This window comes from Halichoerus grypus, chromosome 9 (assembly GCF_964656455.1).
Source record: "Halichoerus grypus chromosome 9, mHalGry1.hap1.1, whole genome shotgun sequence".
In the NCBI taxonomy this organism is placed as follows: Eukaryota; Metazoa; Chordata; class Mammalia; order Carnivora; family Phocidae; genus Halichoerus; species Halichoerus grypus.
In genome coordinates this window covers 86,691,588-86,709,655 of record NC_135720.1, presented here as the reverse complement: position 1 = coordinate 86,709,655, position 18,068 = coordinate 86,691,588, and the positions used below count along the sequence as shown (strand labels likewise).

Genomic DNA, 18,068 nt, shown 5'->3' with positions numbered 1-18,068 from the left:
GCTATCACCCCCATCACCCTATGGCATATAAAATAGCTGGTCCTTGTAAGACTCACTTGGCTTAGCAGCCACTGTCTCTAAAAGTGTGTTAAGGTTAAGACGACTTCATCGATAAGTGAAACCCAGGGAGTTGAGTCTGTATTTCACAAACTAGCCCAGTTCAACTGTCACGTGTAAGAGACTTACTTTTTCAAAACATAAGGTGAAATTTTATTTTTTACCCTATCTAAAAAAGTAGTCTTAAGTATAACAAAATAATAGTAGATTTTATAATTATTAGGAACTTGTGGCACTAAACATTGGATTCTTCTTTTAGACTTTTTTAAAGCTATTATTTTAAATTCCAGGGAAAACAAAACAAAACAAAAACCAAAAAAGGTCATTTTTAGTCTCTTGGTAAAAATTTGATTATTCATCAGCCAAACGGCCTTACCTGCCAAAGAATCTTGTGTCCTCATTTGTTTTTCCTGCTACTTTACCCCTCAGGAAAGGTTTACAACAAAAGGAAAAAGGAGGCCTTTGAGAGTTATTCTACTCTATTGCTTGTGGCTGAATTTTAGCCATATTTAGTTTTTGTTCCCATAGCTTAAAGTTCTACCTCTTACCCTAGTTTTCCAATTTTCAATCAGTCCCATAATAACAGATCCCTATTGCTCAAAGTAAGACAGTGTCTTTTTGATTGATTCATTAAAGCAACCCTTTTATTTCTCGCATCGGCAATCTGTATCTGGACGTCGGGATAGGTCCCTACACCATAGAAATGGTCCTCACTGTATCCTAAAGTAAATCATTTGGAACAGTATACCTGGGAATTATACCACATAGGCTTTTCAGCACTTATATTTTCTTTTGGGTTTCTTTATGTAATGCAAGAGCAGAAACAAATTGAATAGGTCTATTTAATAGAGATTCAAAGCTGTGTCTTGCTATCAGTGAAGACAAGCGCTGTCAGGAAGCAAACAGTGCAAAGATGCATGCTGCTCTCTGCTCAGTGATGTAAGTAGAACAATCTTGGACAGAGGGGCCAATATCAGACAATAGAACTGCTAACACAGAGGGACAAAGCAATTATTGCTCAAATGTTAATTCAATGTCACAAAGAAGAAAAGAAGGAAAACAGTACAAGTACAGCAGTCTTGTAAACATTATGTAGACAATGGATTAATAAAGAGTGAGAAAAATGAAAAGGAGAAATATACTTTCAATTCACCCAGGTTAATTTTGATTGGAAATAGCATAGCATTACAACACTTCTTTCATTTGTACTATTGTATTTTTTTCTTTTCTTTTCTTTTCTTTTTTTTTTGTAATGGAGGAAAAAGTTGATATTTCTACCCTGCCATCCCAGATCAATCATTCATCGTTCCCAGCCAACATGCTGAGATAAAAGGTGTATTGCAGGGATAGATATTGTTTGAGATTTGTATTTCCTTATAAGATAAATCAGTAGCTATTTAAATGCTTCTAATTCAACAATGCCAGAAAAGGGAAATTAAATAACAAAGTCAGTCCCCTGCAATGTGCCCCTGAGGGCAATGACTTTGGAAGAGAGAATCATTTCTCAAATTACACCACCTTACCGATGTCTATCACCCAGCCACCCCATCCCTCCCACCCCCCACCACTCCAGCAACCCTCAGTTTGTTTCCTGAGATTAAGAATTCCTCTGAAACAAATAATACATTATATGTTAAAAGAAGAAGAAGAAGAAGAAGATAGTAGGAAGGGAAAAATGAAGGGGGGAATCTGAGGGGGAGACGAACCATGAGAGACTATGGACTGAGAAACAAACTGAGGGTTCTAGAGGGGAGGGGGTTTGGGGGATGGGTTAGCCTGGTGATGGGTATTAAAGAGGGCACGTACTGAATGGAGCACTGGGTGTTATACGAAAACAATGGATCATGGATCACCACATCAAAAACTAATGATGTAATGTATGGTGATTAACTAACATAATAAAATAAAATTAAAAAAAATTACACCACCTTACCAACACCACACACACACACACACACACACACACACACACACACACACACACACGCTGGTTTAAAATGAGTCGCACCTTTCCTTCCAAGGTCCTGAGACTATCCACATTTTGGGAGGTTATCCAGGTAACTTCCCCATTTTGGTTTCTTTTTAAAGTCTGAAGCAACTTAAACGTTCCATTTTCATATTCAAATTATCTTAAGACCACAGCAGTTAAGTCTGAAAAGAAGAGGTAATCAAGTCCTTTGGAATCAAATCACCAGCTCTGAGGGTTGCTGTGTTTAAATTCAGCAGCTGAGCCAGCTTCTATTGCCTCCACAACCACTAAGGGAGAACCACAACCACTAAGAGAGAAGTTAGAAGTGAAGTTTGGGAGTATAATTAGAATTATTACCTACAGAATTAATGAACCAGACCTTGTTGTCCCTTATGCCAGTAAAACAAGAGGATAAAGACAGATAAAGGACCATTTTGAAAGAGGGCAAAACATGCAGTCCAAGCAAATGCTATAGTTACTGGCTGCAAGGAAAGGCTCCTCAACCCACACAAATTGAATTTGCACCCCCATCTTGATCAAAGTCCTTTCTTCTCTCTTCCTCGAATTTTTACTAACCTTCCCTTTAAAAATAGTTGTGGCATCTGAAGTCCAAGCAGCTCCATACATACACCTCATGAACATAATAACAAATAAAAGAATAGTAGAGGCAGGAATTCATATTCACTCTCTATGGCCATTACCAACTTACAAGTTACCATGTTATTAGCCTGAGACCTATATGCAGCAACAATAATCATTTCAAAACCTAGTTAAGCCCAACTGGAAGCTAATCAGCTCATTCAGAGCAAAATATCTTGAGGTTTTGAACTTACCTTACCCAACTATTTTTATAGTTATTTCATACGGATGTGCGCATCCTATTGGAATATAGGAGGTGATTAATAAGTTTTATACAGCTACCATTACTAATGCCTCTTCAGCTAATGAAGTAAAAACTCTTCACTGTTTGTGCACTTTAGGCTATAAGTATGAGTAGTTAGGACATTATTCAATCATTCATTTTAAATCTAAAAAGCAATTTTCTGCATAATTTTACCTAAATGCATGTAGTCTTAGTGTTTAGCTTGTTTGGAGGCCATGGCTCTTCAGTTATACACTTGTATTGTCAAATTGGGATTAAAGTTCTAAAGATGTTTATTATTATTATTATTTATTTATTTGACAGAGAGAGAGACAGGGAGAGAGGGAACACAAGCAGGGGGAGTGGGAGAGGGAGAAGCAGGCTTCCCGCTGAGCAGGGAACCTGATGCAGGGCTGATCCCAAGACCCTGGGATCATGACTGAGCTAAAGGCAGATGCTTAACGACTGAGCCACCCAGGCGCCCCCTAAAGATGTTTCTTAAAGCATGCAAATAAAAACCTATCAAGAATCTCTAACTGAAGTGAAAGGCTTGATAAGAACTTGAATTGATTGTCATGTGGAAGGAAAGTTCAAAATGCTAAAGTAAAATTATTTTCATATTTTTCAATTTTAACAGAACATACTGTGAAAGAAACATAAAGTGAAAAACACAAAATCTACTTCAATACAGTTGTATAATGTTTAAATATTTCATTTGTCTTAAGAGGACAGATCATATAGTGATGACAGTTAATTTTAACAATATCTAGAGAAACACGACATTATTACTTGACTTTATTTTAGTGTCCTATTAATACCCACCTCAGGCAACTAAAACATTTCAGCCTTAGCTTCATGCGTCATCACACAGCAAAGGTGTTTATTAATAGACCATTAAAATACCCATGTCATGTTTATCTTAAGAATTTATTTGCAATATATGTGTGCTTGTCTCTGACAAGTAGTCACTTTGGGAAGGCCATTAATTAAATTCATCATAAATGATCCAAATGCTACTAGAAGAAATATAACAGGTGAAAGCATTTTTCTTCAAATGTTATATCTTCTCTTGATCTGTTTATTCCTTCCAGTACTTTTGGGCTCATTATTTTGACTATATGTCTCCATAATCAACTTGAACTTAATGTACATCCTAGACACTTCTTCCTATCAATAGTTGGCATTTAATTAATGTCTTTTTGAATAAGTTATAAATGTTAATAATTTTGCTTCTTATTCATTAGTAACTTTATAATATAAAACCTTATTCTAATACAAATTACTATTATGTGAGTTAGAATGACATCATAGACTAAATAATATTAACTAACACAATTAGAATATACTGAAATTTTTAAAGCATATGATTAGCCTTTTCTATTGTTAAAAATATTGACTGAACACCATTTATAAAAGGATTACCTTAATTTTCTTGCATTTATGGGTGTATTTATCATTCTTTTTCTATTTTCAAATAACTGCATTTGTATAAAGTAGTGAAATTTATACCATTATTCGAGGAAGGAATCTTGTTGGTATTAATGGAGAAGAGTTGTATATGTATTATAAATCGATTTTAGCATGTGCAAAGTATCAAGGAAATAGTAGTTATTTTGGTAAGATGGTATATAATGGAATATGTTTTCCCCAAGAATAACTCAATTTGAAAATAAGTAAACTAATATCACTCTTTAATTATCTAAATGTCTCTGTTTTCCAGACTATCTGTTCATTTCCCCTTTTCCTGATGTGCTGAAAATGTAAAAAAATGCATCTATGTAAATCTATTATTTTTAAAAACTCTCACCACTAAACAGAAGATATGAAACCAAGAGAATACATGCACGTTATAGTTACTTTCTTAATTGTTAATTTATAATGCTTATGCATAATTTGATCATTTATAGATTTAAATTTTTATTAACAAGCATATTTGAGAATGTTCTAGGAACAGTTCTTAGAGCATTGAAGGAACAAATAAAGCCTTTTTTACATGATTAATTTAAATAATTTGAGGGGACTCTAGACACAGAAATAAATCATAGTAATATGGTAAAATAAGTGAAGAACAGAGATATGTAAAAAATACAAAGTATGGGGACACCAGCAAACACTTAAGTCTCTACCAAATGTTAGTCTGGTCCTCTGAGAAGCAAACATTGAGACAGTATTGGCTGTGCAAGAGATTTATCAGGGGAAATGTTAGGTAAGAAAAGTGATGAGGGACCCAGAAAAGACTGAGACAGCTTCAGAATGTCATTCCTGCTCCTCACAGGAGGAGATGTAAATTGTATATTTCCATTGCAGCTACAGTATACAACTTGTCTCACAGGAGTCCAGGATCATCCACCCCATGATCCCCGCGGGACTCTCTTCCTGAGGGGAAACTAGACGTTTGTGGGATGAGCCACAACCCAATCTCAGACCAGCAACTCATTTTCTCCTTCCATAATCCTTTCCAAATATCATTCACCCTCAGATATCATCAACTAGAAATTCTTTTACATTTTATTTTATTTTATTTATTTGACACAAAGAGAGGTAGAGAGAGAGAGAGAGAGCACAGTGAGGGGAGGGGCAGAGGGAGAGGGAGAAGCAGACTCCCCACTGAGCAGGGAGCCCTACAGGACATGGGGCTTGATTCTAGGACTCTGGGATCATGACCTGAGCCAAAGGCCAACGCTTAACTTATTGAGCTGCCCAGGAACCCCAAGAACTAGAAATTCTTGATAACTAACCTGATGATGCTATCTTAACTTTCATTTTTGAGGGATCTAATTCTTGCTTACCACATCCTTCTCAAGTCAGTATTGCTGTATGTTATCTGTTCACGTGTAACACTGGGGAGAACAAGTAGCAGAAAATACCCAAGTGGATCACCTAAGTTCCAAATACACTTATTCCTGTTCTGTTGTGAAATCCAGTCCTACCTCTCCTATAGATCAGGATCAATTACACCTTTCAGATGATGACTCCTCTCTTTGTTTCCTGGTGCCTAGGAACAAGGTGTCCAAAGTGCCCTGGCAGCCTAGTAATGTATATAGTTCAGTGGGAACTTCATTGTGTCCTCTGGCAAGAGCGTAACTCTAGGGCCCAGGAATTCAGGAACAGGAGAACAAAATCTCCCAGTGGTCACTGGAGGTGATGATACGCTATCACTTGTACTCCCCGCTTGATTACAAGATCCATATATTCTTTCTACAGGGGACACAACTGTGTAGAGACCTCTCATGTCATGCATATACTGCATCCTGAAGGGTGGCAGCCATCTTTTCAGGGTTTTGCCTCTGAAATGGCACTTTAGCTCTGTTGTTAAAAGGTTTTTCTGTAATTGTATGAGACTGGCTGCTTCTGCATGGTCAAGTGTATAATACAACCTGTGGATCCCATGATAGTTGTCTGTCTCCTGAACCTCCTTCATTGCAAAGTTACTCAGCTGATCAAATGCTGTGATGTGTGGGATCTATGCTTGTGGACCATGCCTTCTGCTTAGCAGCAGTGGCTGAAACTCAAAAAGAAAAGCAATTCTGTACTTAAAATATACATCTCTCTTTAGGAGGACAAACTGCTGACCCTTCCTGAATAGAGAGGGTCCAGTATAGTTGAGTTGCCACAAAATGGCTGATTGGTCTTCTTTAGCAAATCTTAGTATTGATCTCTATAGTATTGGTCTCTGTTGCTACAAGTTCTATCAACCTCAGTAAGTTGCTATTAGGCTAAGACTAGTCTCCATCTCTGCCACTGTGGCCACTTTGTTCACATACCCATTGTCCCGGAGTTGGGGTGGTCAATGATGAAGATTGACTAATGTCAACTACCTAGCCATTTCCTCAATTTTGTGGTTAAATGTATCCTTCATGACAAATACTTTTTTGTGGGTCCTAACATGCAAAACAAAAGTCTTCACACCCACACTCCCCCATATATATATATTTTTTTTCTTCCCCACTGTCATTTCAAGGCCACCCCTGAATATTGCTGTAATGCGACCACCATCATTTTTAGCTTGCACCCAAACTATACTCAAAACTCAGACTTTTTCTCCTCCTTCAGCTGTTCATGTGGTGTGGGGATCTCCTCTATGGTCAGGTTGTGAGTTTGAGGAATGGTGTTGGTGCAACTGTTGTGGAGCTTGCCATAAGCTGCATATTATATGGTCTTTCACCACTGATACCACCATGCCTTAGGGTCTGCCAGATTATATGGCCCAAGCAGCAGAGCTTCTTGTGCTTTAGCCTAGAACTGCTGCACAGCCCTTTCCTCTTTCAGATGTCATCTGAAGCTAGCAGATTTCCATAATATCCAGTATATGGGCTGGGGCAATATTTCTAGATGTGGAATGTGCTGGATCCAAATCCAAAGGGCCCATCAGAGTCTATGGTTCCTTCTATGTGATAGGACCCAGAAAGTATAGCAATTTTTCTTTTACTTCCTGGGATATCCTGGCATGCCCCTGACCCCTAGACACTCCACTAAAGTACTGGTCCCTGAATCTTCATAGAGTTAATCTACCCTCTGGATCTCCTGTATCTTAACAAGATTTCCAGTGCCCTAAAATTTTTTTTGCTCATTCCATCTAATTAGCATAATGTTATATTATCCACGTAATAGATCAATATGCTGTCTGTCCTGTGGAATATCCAAGCATTCCAGATTTTTTTAGATTATATTATGATAGGGGCAAGGAAAGTTTGCTTAGACTTGCATAAAACTATAAGTGAATATTCTTTTATATCCCATTTAAATATAAACTATTCCTGATCCTTTTTTCTGATCAGAATGGGAATAATTAAAAAATACATACATAATTACAAAATCGATGGCCATATCCCATGTACCTGAGACCTTATTAATCTGCTCTCAGATGATACTGTGTTCATCACACCAACTGGGACCAGTCATGTTACTTAGTTAACCCAGCGTTAGTGTACAAGCTTCTACAAGGTTTCCAAGCTTCTGTAGGGCAAGACTGGAATACTGAATAGCTATATTATATAATAAGGATCACAAATCCCCTCAGTCAGTTGAGGGTCTGCCTTCGGCTCAGGTCATGAGCCCAGGGTCCTGGATTGAGTCCCGCGTCAGGCTCCCTGCTCATTAGGGAATCTGCTTCTCCCTCTACTCTTCCCCCCTGCTTGTGATCTCTCTCTCTCAAAAAAAAAAAAAAAAAAAAAAGAAAAAAAAAAAAAGAATCACAAATCCCGTATCCTCTCAGGATTTGACTTTGTTATTCACATTTATCTTTCCCATTTCAGTTTCAGTATTATTTTTGATTTACTATCTTGGTCACAGAGGCAGTTTCAAAGGTTTTTATTTAGGCTTCCTTCCGTGATCTCTTACCTATATGCCAGGGGTCTAGTCTGGAGGCTAGTCCAATTGTCAATTATATCAATTCTAATCATACCCTTAGAGAATGGTAGAAACAGCACCACATACCCAATGCTGATTCAGAGCATATGCAGGCTTTAAGAAAACCTTACACCAGCCCTGCAAGGTATTGCCACTTTGCTGGCACTGGTCTCCCAAAGCCCATTCCACCATTCTATCATATCAGCTGCTTCAGGATGGAGGGTAACATGAAAAGACGTAATTTCTATGAGCATAAACCCATTGCCACACTTCTTTTGCTCTGGATGGAATTATTTTATCAGAAGCAATGGTGTTTAGAAAACCGTAATAGTGGATAATGCATTCTGTAAGTCCATAAGTAGTAGTTTTGGCAGAAGCATTGTGTGCAGAAAAGGAAAATCTGTATGCAGGGGTCCATTGAAGTAAGAACAAAAAATGTTTCCATGGTGGAAGGGGTCCAATGTAATCAACCTTCCACCAAGTAGCTGGCTGATGACCCTAGAGAATGATGCCGTATTGGGGACTAAATATTGGTTTTTGCTGCTTGCAAATTAGGCACTTAGCAATGGTAGTAGCCAGGTCAGCCTTCATGAATAGAAATCCACTTTCTTGAGCCCACTCATAACCTCCATGCCTGCCAAATAGCCACTTTATCCATGAGTCCATTGGGCGATGACAGGGATGGCTGGGAAAGGAAACTGACTGGTATCCATAGAATGGGTAATCCTATCCATTTGGTTATTAAAATTCTTTTTTGCTATGGTCACCCTTTGGTGAGCATTCACATGGGTTATAAATATCTTAACTTTTTTTGACCACTCAGAGAGGTCTATCCATATACCACCTACTTAAATTTCCTTGTCACCAATTTTCCAGTCTTGTTCCTAAGTTCCTGACCACACAACCAAACCATGGACACAGCCCCATGAATTGGTGCATAATCACACATATAACCCTTTCTCCTTCCAAGCAAAATAAACAACTAGATGTCCTGCCCAAAGTTCTACCCACTGGGAAGATTTCTCTTTATCTAGTTTCAAGGATATCCCAGAAAGGGGCTGCAATGATGCTGCTGTCCACTTTCAGGTAATGCCTGCATATCATTTAAAGATTGCAGACCTATCTGTAAACCAGACCTGAATATTTTCTTCCTCTGTTAACTGCTCATAGGGAACTCCCCTAGAGCCATGGGTTGAGGGTGGAAGAGAGAAAGCTGTGCAGTAGATGTAGGGAATCTGTGCATTTGGACCTCTTCTTTGTGTAACTTACCTCTGCCTTCAGGGCCTGCTCGGGCCCAACCACATATATAGCACTTCCATTTGATGATGCAGTGCTATTGTGCATGCTAATTTTTATGGCTTAGTGGGTCAGATACCAGCCAGCTCATGATAGACAGCTCAGGTCACCTGGTGACTTGGTGATCCATAGTTCAAAGGCTCAGTAGTAGACTAAAAGCTTTCTCTGAAAAGAAAGTAGTTACTTGCAGAGATTGGTGGGTTTTTGCTAAAAATTCCTAAGGGTCTATACTGCACTTGACCTATAGGGATCTGTCAAAGGCTCTAAACAGCATCCCTAGCTGCCACCAACACTTCAAGCACCATTGGATCTGCAGGAATTTAGGGCCCCGCTGCAGAGCAGCTTGCACAGCAGACTGTTCCTGTTGCAGAGCCTTCTGCTCTGTGTCCCAATCAAAACTATCAGCTATTAGGATCACTCAGTAAATGGACAATGATAACACACTTAAATGAGGACTATGTTGTCTCCCAAATCCAAAGAGGCCCACTAGGCATTGTGTCTCTGTTTTGGTCATGGGCAGAGTCAGATGCAACAACATATCCTTTACCTTAAAAGTGACATCTCCACATGCCTCACACCACTGGACCCCTAGAAATTCCACCAAGGTAGAAGTCTCCTGAATTTTTGTTGGATTTATTTCTCACCCTCTAGCATGAAAATGTCTTACCAATAACTACAGACTAGTTGCTATGTCTTGCCCACTGAGTCCAATCAGCCTAATGTCAACAGTGTGATATCTTGTAGAAGGGAACGATGACCAAGATTCCTGAGAAGAAAATTATGACAAAGGCCTGGAAAGTTGATATAAAATAGAACAGTGAAGTTATATTGCTAGCCAACTGAAAGAAAACTGTTTCTGGTATACCTTATTGACAAGAATGGCAAAAAAGAATTTGCCAGATCAATAGCTGCATACCAGTTACTAGGGGACATGTTAACTTGCTCAAGCAATGAAACCACATCTGGTATGGTACCTGCAATTGGAGTCAGCACCTGGTTAAGCCTACTATCAGCCACTGTCATTCTCCATCTGTCTTTTGCACAGGCCAAATAGGTAAGTCAAATGGGTATACAATGGGTATCAACACCCCCACATCCTTCAAGTCTTTGATGATGGCACTAATATATGCAACTGTTCCAGGAATGTAATACTGGTTCACTAGTTTCCTCGATGGAGGAAGTTCTAGCGGCTTCCACTTGTCCTTTCCCACCATAATAGCCCTGAATCCATAGGTAAGGGAACAATTGTGAGGAATCTGCCAGATGCTGAGTAGATCTATTTCAATTATACATTCTGGAACTCAGGAAATGACCACAGAATGGGTTTGGGGACTGACTGGACCCATTGTAAGATGTGCCTAAGCTAAAAATGCATTAATCTCCTGACCTCCGTAAGACTCTACTCTTACTGGGAGGCCACAGTGATGATTTAGGTTTCCTAGAATCAGTGTCAGCTCAGAGCCAGAGTCCAGTAGTTCCTGAAAGATCAGCTTATTTCTTTTTCCCCAAAGCAGTTACCCTAGTAAAAGGTCCCATGGGGACAGCTAGAGGAAAGATTAGCATTATAAATTTTTGGTAGTCTACTGGGTTTCTTCCTCCAGGGCATCTAACCTCCCTTCATTCAAGGGGTTCTGGATCTATAAACTAGCTCAAGTCTGGTAATTGATCAAGGGACTGTGACTCTTTGTTTTTATGTTTCAAGTACTCCTGGTGCCAAACTCTGTCTTAGTTAGGGTTCTTCAGAGAAACAGAATCGATAGAATATGAGATATATTATAAAGAATTGGCTCATGTGATTATGGAAACTGAGAAATCTTTTGATCTGCCATCTGCAAACTGGAGACCTAGGAAAGCTGGTGGTATAACTGAAAGGCCTGAGAGCCAGAAAGCCAATGGTGTGGACTGCAGTCCAAGTCTGAAGGCCTGAGAACCTCAAGATCTCTGAAGGCAAAATATTGATGTCTCAGCTCAGTAGTAAGGTAGAGCACTAATTCAACTTTTTGACTTCTTATTCTATTCACGTCTTCAACAGATTATATGATGCCCACCCACATTGGGGAGGATTACATGCTTTACTCAGTTCACTAATTCAAATGCTAATGTCTTCCAAGCACACTCACAAACACACACTCAGAAGTAATGTTTAACCAGTATTTGAACATTTCTTGTCCCAATCACCTCAGCACATAAAATTAACCATCAGAGTCATGGTCTCCCCCAGATTTCAAAGAGCCACCACCATAGCAGCACATTTGCCTCACACTCTGGAAACTTTTCTAGAACATCAAATCTCATATTCTGAGAAAATGCCCTCAAATCAATGAATTTTGACATCCATTTGTATATTTTACGCCCTTTGATCAAGCTAGCTCAAAATCTACTCCAAGCGATACTTTCCTGTCTCTTGCATGTACATGCTACCAAATTCTAACAACCCTTTCAGTGTATAATCTCTTTCAGGCTCATAATATCCCATGTTATGCTGAGATTTAACTCTGGTTTTCAGCGTGAAAACCAAGAAAAGAGTTTGGAAGAGCTCTTGGGGTGATGGCAGGAAATATCAATTCTTCCTAGGCCTCTGCAGTGTCTTTCAACACAACAGACGTACTAACTCTTACTAGAGAAAGGTGGGTTAACCTCTGCAAGCCCAGAAGTTTCTTGGGGTCCTGCAAGATGCTCAGAGGCCTCCATTTAGGTGACCCATTCCAAGTTTTTGGGCCTCAGGATTTCCATACTAGAGCACTGGCTTTCGCATTGGCTGAGCACTCAAATATCTCTTCAGCTTTGCTAATTTCTTATATTGTTACCCTGCTGCTCCAGCCTGTGAACTCTTCTCCTGCAAGAGGTAAGTCTGCTTTGTAAGTTACCAAAGACAACCTCTTACTTTCACAGTTTGCCATTAACTGCCTGTTAATGATCCTTAGTTCTCATTAGCCCTCATCAGGTGGTTAATACAACTTAGTAGTCAGCTAACTCCACTCTCTTTGTAGGCAAGGCATTTTTTACATCATTATCTTTGAAATGTCCAAATAGTCACACCTGCAAAATCATTTCTTTCCATATGAACATTTGCTAAGGTACTGGTAGTAAAATTTTTAGCAATCGGGGTTCGACTTTAAGCAAGAAATTCTCATGCCCCACCTACCAGCCAGGATGGTGTTCTCTTTGCCTGTTAGGTGATGAATGAACTAGTCCCAAATTCCCATCTTAATATCTGTTTCCTCAGTTCCACCTGTGTTAGTCTGGGTTCTCCCAAAAGCAGATGCCAAGACGGGGTTAGATGTGCAGGGTCTTCACCGGGGGAAGTGCTAGTGAGGGAAAATGGGAGGGATCTAGAGGAGGCTGTAAGAGCCATTAAACTCTGATAAGTCTGATCCCTGTCAAGGAGAGAGGCAAGGAAGAGTCATAGTCTGCAGTGCAATTCTAAAAAGTTTCAAAAAGCTCAAGTTTTCAAGCCAAAGTCATCCATCAGAGGAGTCCCAAGTCTCATAGAATAGGCCTGCCTTAGCATACCTTCTACATTCAGTCACTGGCTGGGAGCAGCTCTTGGGGAGCCCAGCCTCAAAATGAATGTGGTGTGATGATGAATTTCAGACTGGCAGCTGGGGCTAGCAGTCAATTATGCCCCTCACTAGGACATCTGAGAAGTGTATTTCTTATGGTAGCCACATATTATGCCACTTATGTTGAGACATTTTTTAACAATGACACAGAAATTTTATTTTTGTAGAATAGAAGAGAGTTTTTGAAACTGAGCTACTGACAAAGCCATGGTTCATCCTGTTGGTTTAGTCAACGGTGAATAGCATCTATAATAGCCGGCACTGATGAGGGAATAATATGAGGTACATGATGAGAGGAGGAAAAAAAACAATGATTCCTCAGCTTACAAAGATGAAAGTAGCAGATCTGTTTGTAAATGAAGCACTGAATAATGTGAATAGACAGTGAATTTTGCTAATAGAGTCACTGACATTTCTAAGTGCAGTTTTTCTCTTCCATTCATCAGGTCATGGTATCCTGGATAAAAGTTTAAAAGGATTCAAAACCATTATGCATACCATATTAACAGTTTAGTTAATCTCTAATTTGAGTTATCTTTAGCCATCTAAATAACCAAAGTAAGGCACGACTCACTAGAAAGTTTGTGTTTTCCAAGAGTAGTCCTACTTAATTTGAAAAAAAAAAATAGCATCTCACTACTATAATCGGAGTTTCCATGTCAATTCATGTTGCATAAAATGTAAACCTTGCACTAAAATTGTTTCATTTGCAAATAGGAAACAAGGTTTGTCCTGCATGAAATCCATTTTCAACTATATGTCCTACCAAACCCTGCCAAGACACCAACAGTCTGCCCACATTGCGGGTTTTTTTTTGTTCTTGTTTTTGTTTGTGTGTTTTTTTTGTTGTTGTTTGTTTGTTTTTTTAATGAATGCTAAAGAGCCAACGAGCCCATCTGGCATGTAGAGAACAAAAATAAAAATAAATAGATGTCTCAGAAATAGATATAAAATGAACAAGCATATATTTGGCTAAGAATTCAGCTATCTCCAAAAATATGTCAAAATTGACTTTCACAAATTAATACCAACCTCATATCAATTATCTGAAATTCAATGGAAATTTCTATTTCTATGTCAATATGATATTCAAATAGTGGTATTAAGATGATGTAGTTTTTGGGCACCTGGGTGGCTCAGTTGGTTAAGCGACTGCCTTCGGCTCAGGTCATGATCCTGGAGTCCCTGGATCGAGTCCCGCATCGGGCTCCCTGCTCGGCAGGGAGTCTGCTTCTCCCTCTGACCCTCCCCCCTCTCATGTGCTCTCTCTCATTCTCTCTCTCTCAAATAAATAAATAAAATCTTTAAAAAAAAAAAAATGATGTAGTTTTGTTCTACATCTGGACACAATATATCTGCTGTTGCATAAGGACAATAATTTTGTTCACTCATAAGGCATTTAAATAATGAATGAGGTATATATCGTTTGTGTGATTTGTTTGTTTATTTCAACAGTATGCCACAGAAGGCTTATGACCACAGAGAACCTAGGAATGGATTTAAATACAGGTCATTAGTGTCACATGGAAAATGAGATCTGAGAGCTGTATATTAAATGCCTGTATGATGTTTTGATGCCATGCATATAAACTCTCAATGGTCATTTGGGCTCACTATCTTCTATTTCAGGGTCACTACCAAGAAGGTCACTCTTCTCTACTGCAATTGATAACAATGAAATGTATTGTATATTTAATACATGTTTGTATCTATCTTTATAGAAGGAAATAAAATGGGGTTGCATTACAGTAATGTGAAAAGCCTAAAAGTATAAAATTTAAAGCAAACACTAAATTTTCCTAGTCCCCATATATACTAATGTGATAATAGCAGGACTGAGTGTGGTTCCTTAAGAGAGAATGAATTATTTCTGTGCCTTAAATTATTCTACAACTGTAACAGAACAGGGAAAATATTCAAAGGTGGAGTAAAATTTTACTCATAGTGTTTAAAAATATCAATATAAGATACCTTTTTGTGGATTGAAATAGAATTGTAGGTATATCAATCAATATATAGACAAATATAAATATGATCATAGACACTTATCCATAAAATTTTTGTTTTAAAAATTACATTTTTACAGTAAAATTCCTCTTGGACTGAAACTTGGCTGACAGGCTTTCAGTACAGATGGGAAATACATTTTTAAATTATACATAAAAAAAATTAAAGGATTCATTAGAAAAGAGTTGAAAATGAAAGATGTTTATAATTTGAGGATGCTTTTTTCTAATTCCTTTTGAAGGTGACTCAACATCTTAACATGTTGTTTCTTAATTCAGAATGTGGTTTCTCCATAGGCAAATTTGAATGGAGTATAGGGACAATTATTCAGGTAATGAAGATAAATAAACTTGTTCCAAATGAAAGTGGTTTTATTGGTTCAATTTATCTAGACTGGGTGCATAAATTAATTGAATTAGTTAGAAAATTGTTCAACACTTCACTTTGCATGGGAGGATACAACATGAATAATATTGTAATAAGGATAATTAAATGATAACACATGAATATGTGTGCCTTAATACAAAGAAATTTTGGGGTGAGTGAAATGTGCAATACTATTTTAATAAATGAGTGAATCAAGTGAAAATAAAATAGTATATATGTCTTATCTTAAATCTTAATTACAAACAAATTTTACCAAAGGTTTCTCTTTTCTTTAATCCAAAATATAACAAAATGAATACACGCAAAGAATGACCAAATAAATTCCTTTCAACATTACAGAATATTATAAGACTAACAGGTTCCATCCAGGTGATAAAGCTTTGTTCTAAATAAAAATTTAAAATTTATTTTTTATGACTCTGAAAGCATTTTTCTTATACCAACACTTTAAAAGGAAGACTCGGCCAGTTTTCTCAGCCAACTATATTTCCCCTCAGGCTGCAGACCCACCACTGCCAAATTTTAAAATCACTGGGATATCCGAGGGAGAAGACAGAAACTGAGTTTGAGTCTCTTCTCTGTTACTTACCCAAATATGAAATTAAAGAAGGTTCATTTACTTTATTTGTGAATATTAAATGAGAATATGTATAAAGAAGTAGTTTTAAACTATATTATTCTTTAAAAATGAAACTAAGAAAACAATAGTAAGTAAAGAAAACACAACAAATCTCAGTTGGAAACACTAACTGCTGAAGAAATTTTAAAATATAAAGGTATTTTTAATTTCCTATTATTTTATATCCAAAAATGTTCTTGTTGAAGACTATAGGAATTAAATATATAGAAATGTAAATCTGAAAACATATAACTATTGGTAATAAATAATAATAAATAAAAGAATATAAATAATAAATAAATATAATAATATTTATATTATAAATATGTAATTATATCACATATGATAATTATATGACAAAGAAATAATAATACTGTTTAATATAACTCTGTTAATAGTATATGTTACATATAATATATATTTAATGTAAATATTATATAATAAGTAAACATTATATAATTACATAATAAAATATAATAATATATAATTATATATAATATAATAATTATGTATAATATTTGTATTTATATGAATATTAATATGCTATTAAGTAAATAATATAAATAATAAAATAATCATAAGATCAATGAAGAAAATTCCTAGTTGTTTGGTTTGTTTTTCTCTATGTATAAATAAATAGAGAAACCTGCCACGTTAGAGGAAATACAACATAACATGGAGTGGAAAGAAGAAATAAGAGATATAACTCCACGGTAATAAACAAGATTTGATTCAATAAATTATTACTGAGTATGTACTATACTTAGAATGCAAGTGATATTCTATATAGTTATAAAGAAACTCTGAGGCAAAATCATGTATTTGAATAGCAATATGGTTTGCTTTCAGGACTTCAAGCCAAATGTTATCAAATCCTTTGCATCCCTTATATTACCCCCTTTGAGTCTCCCTCATTATTATTCAGAGATCTCCTCAGTCAGTGTAGGTTCAGTTTGCATGACTTTGGCATCTTTAAGTATAGAGAAAGCACATATTTTTGAAACTTCTAAGTAAAGTGTCATAGTGGGCATTGCATTGAGTCAAGATATATAGTCTTGAGGTCATAAAGGAAAAAAAGAAAAGAAAAAGAAGTAAAAGTAAAGGAGTGGTCTAGGAATGATAAGTTAATGTGTGGTGACCAAGAGGGCCTTAATGTTCCCTTCCACTTTATTAAACTTTAGACATTTTTTTTTTCTGACTATAGGCTCCTGACTCCCCATTTCTTAGAACATTTACTTTAGTAAACTTGCAACTGTAATTCTTTCTCTTTCTCTTTCAGATGGATATTTTCTAAAACTCAGGAATGTCTTTCTCAAGTACCTGAGAGCCATCCCTTTGAAGTATAATCATCAAAGAGATTGGTGCCCCTGTCTCTCTGTCTCCAGGGAAGTGTAGGAGCCTACCTTGGAACAATGAACAAATACAGATGGCCTAATCACATTGACCAAACTTCCCCCATGATCCTCTACTACCTTTTCCAGTAGCTCACAGAGCACTTAGGGACTCTCTGCCATGTGTTTCAGAAGAGTTGAGTTCAGTGCTTCTACCCTATTGCAATAGTCTTGAATAATGTCTTGCTTGCCTGTTTCACTGGTCTGGTGCAATTTTATTTCATTTTTTAACATTGGGTGAAGACTGCTATAAAACAATCACCTCTTCCTCTCTCAGTCAATGAAAGAAAAGTTTAAATCAGTTAAATAAAACTGAGGATGTAGAGAAAACACAGACAACATTCCTGGTTCCCACCAAATGATTTTTATTTGCTTTGTAATTCAGTGTAACTCAGCAGTCTCTTGTAGGTAGAGGATGGTTGAGAAACTAAGTATTGAATCTAATGCTTCTTTATCTTTGTACATACATATATATTTAAATAACCAACACAAACAATACCCTACTGGGAGAGTGGGAAGAATAAAAGTCTGGGGTAGTTCACTAAAGGTTTAAGAGATAGTATTCGGT

The 18,068-nt window shown here is 37.1% G+C and overlaps 1 long non-coding RNA gene across 3 annotated transcripts in view; it reads left to right on the top strand.

The window, feature by feature from the left end:
- Positions 1 to 17,696, top strand: part of LOC118545575 (uncharacterized) — a 43,026-nt gene extending 25,330 nt beyond the window's left edge. For all 3 annotated transcript variants that reach the window (XR_013440943.1, XR_013440942.1, XR_004922151.2), the window contains exon 3: positions 17,389 to 17,696. This is a non-coding gene — a long non-coding RNA (uncharacterized LOC118545575). The remainder of the gene's footprint in view (positions 1 to 17,388) is intronic.
- The last annotated feature ends 372 nt before the right edge of the window (positions 17,697 to 18,068 follow it).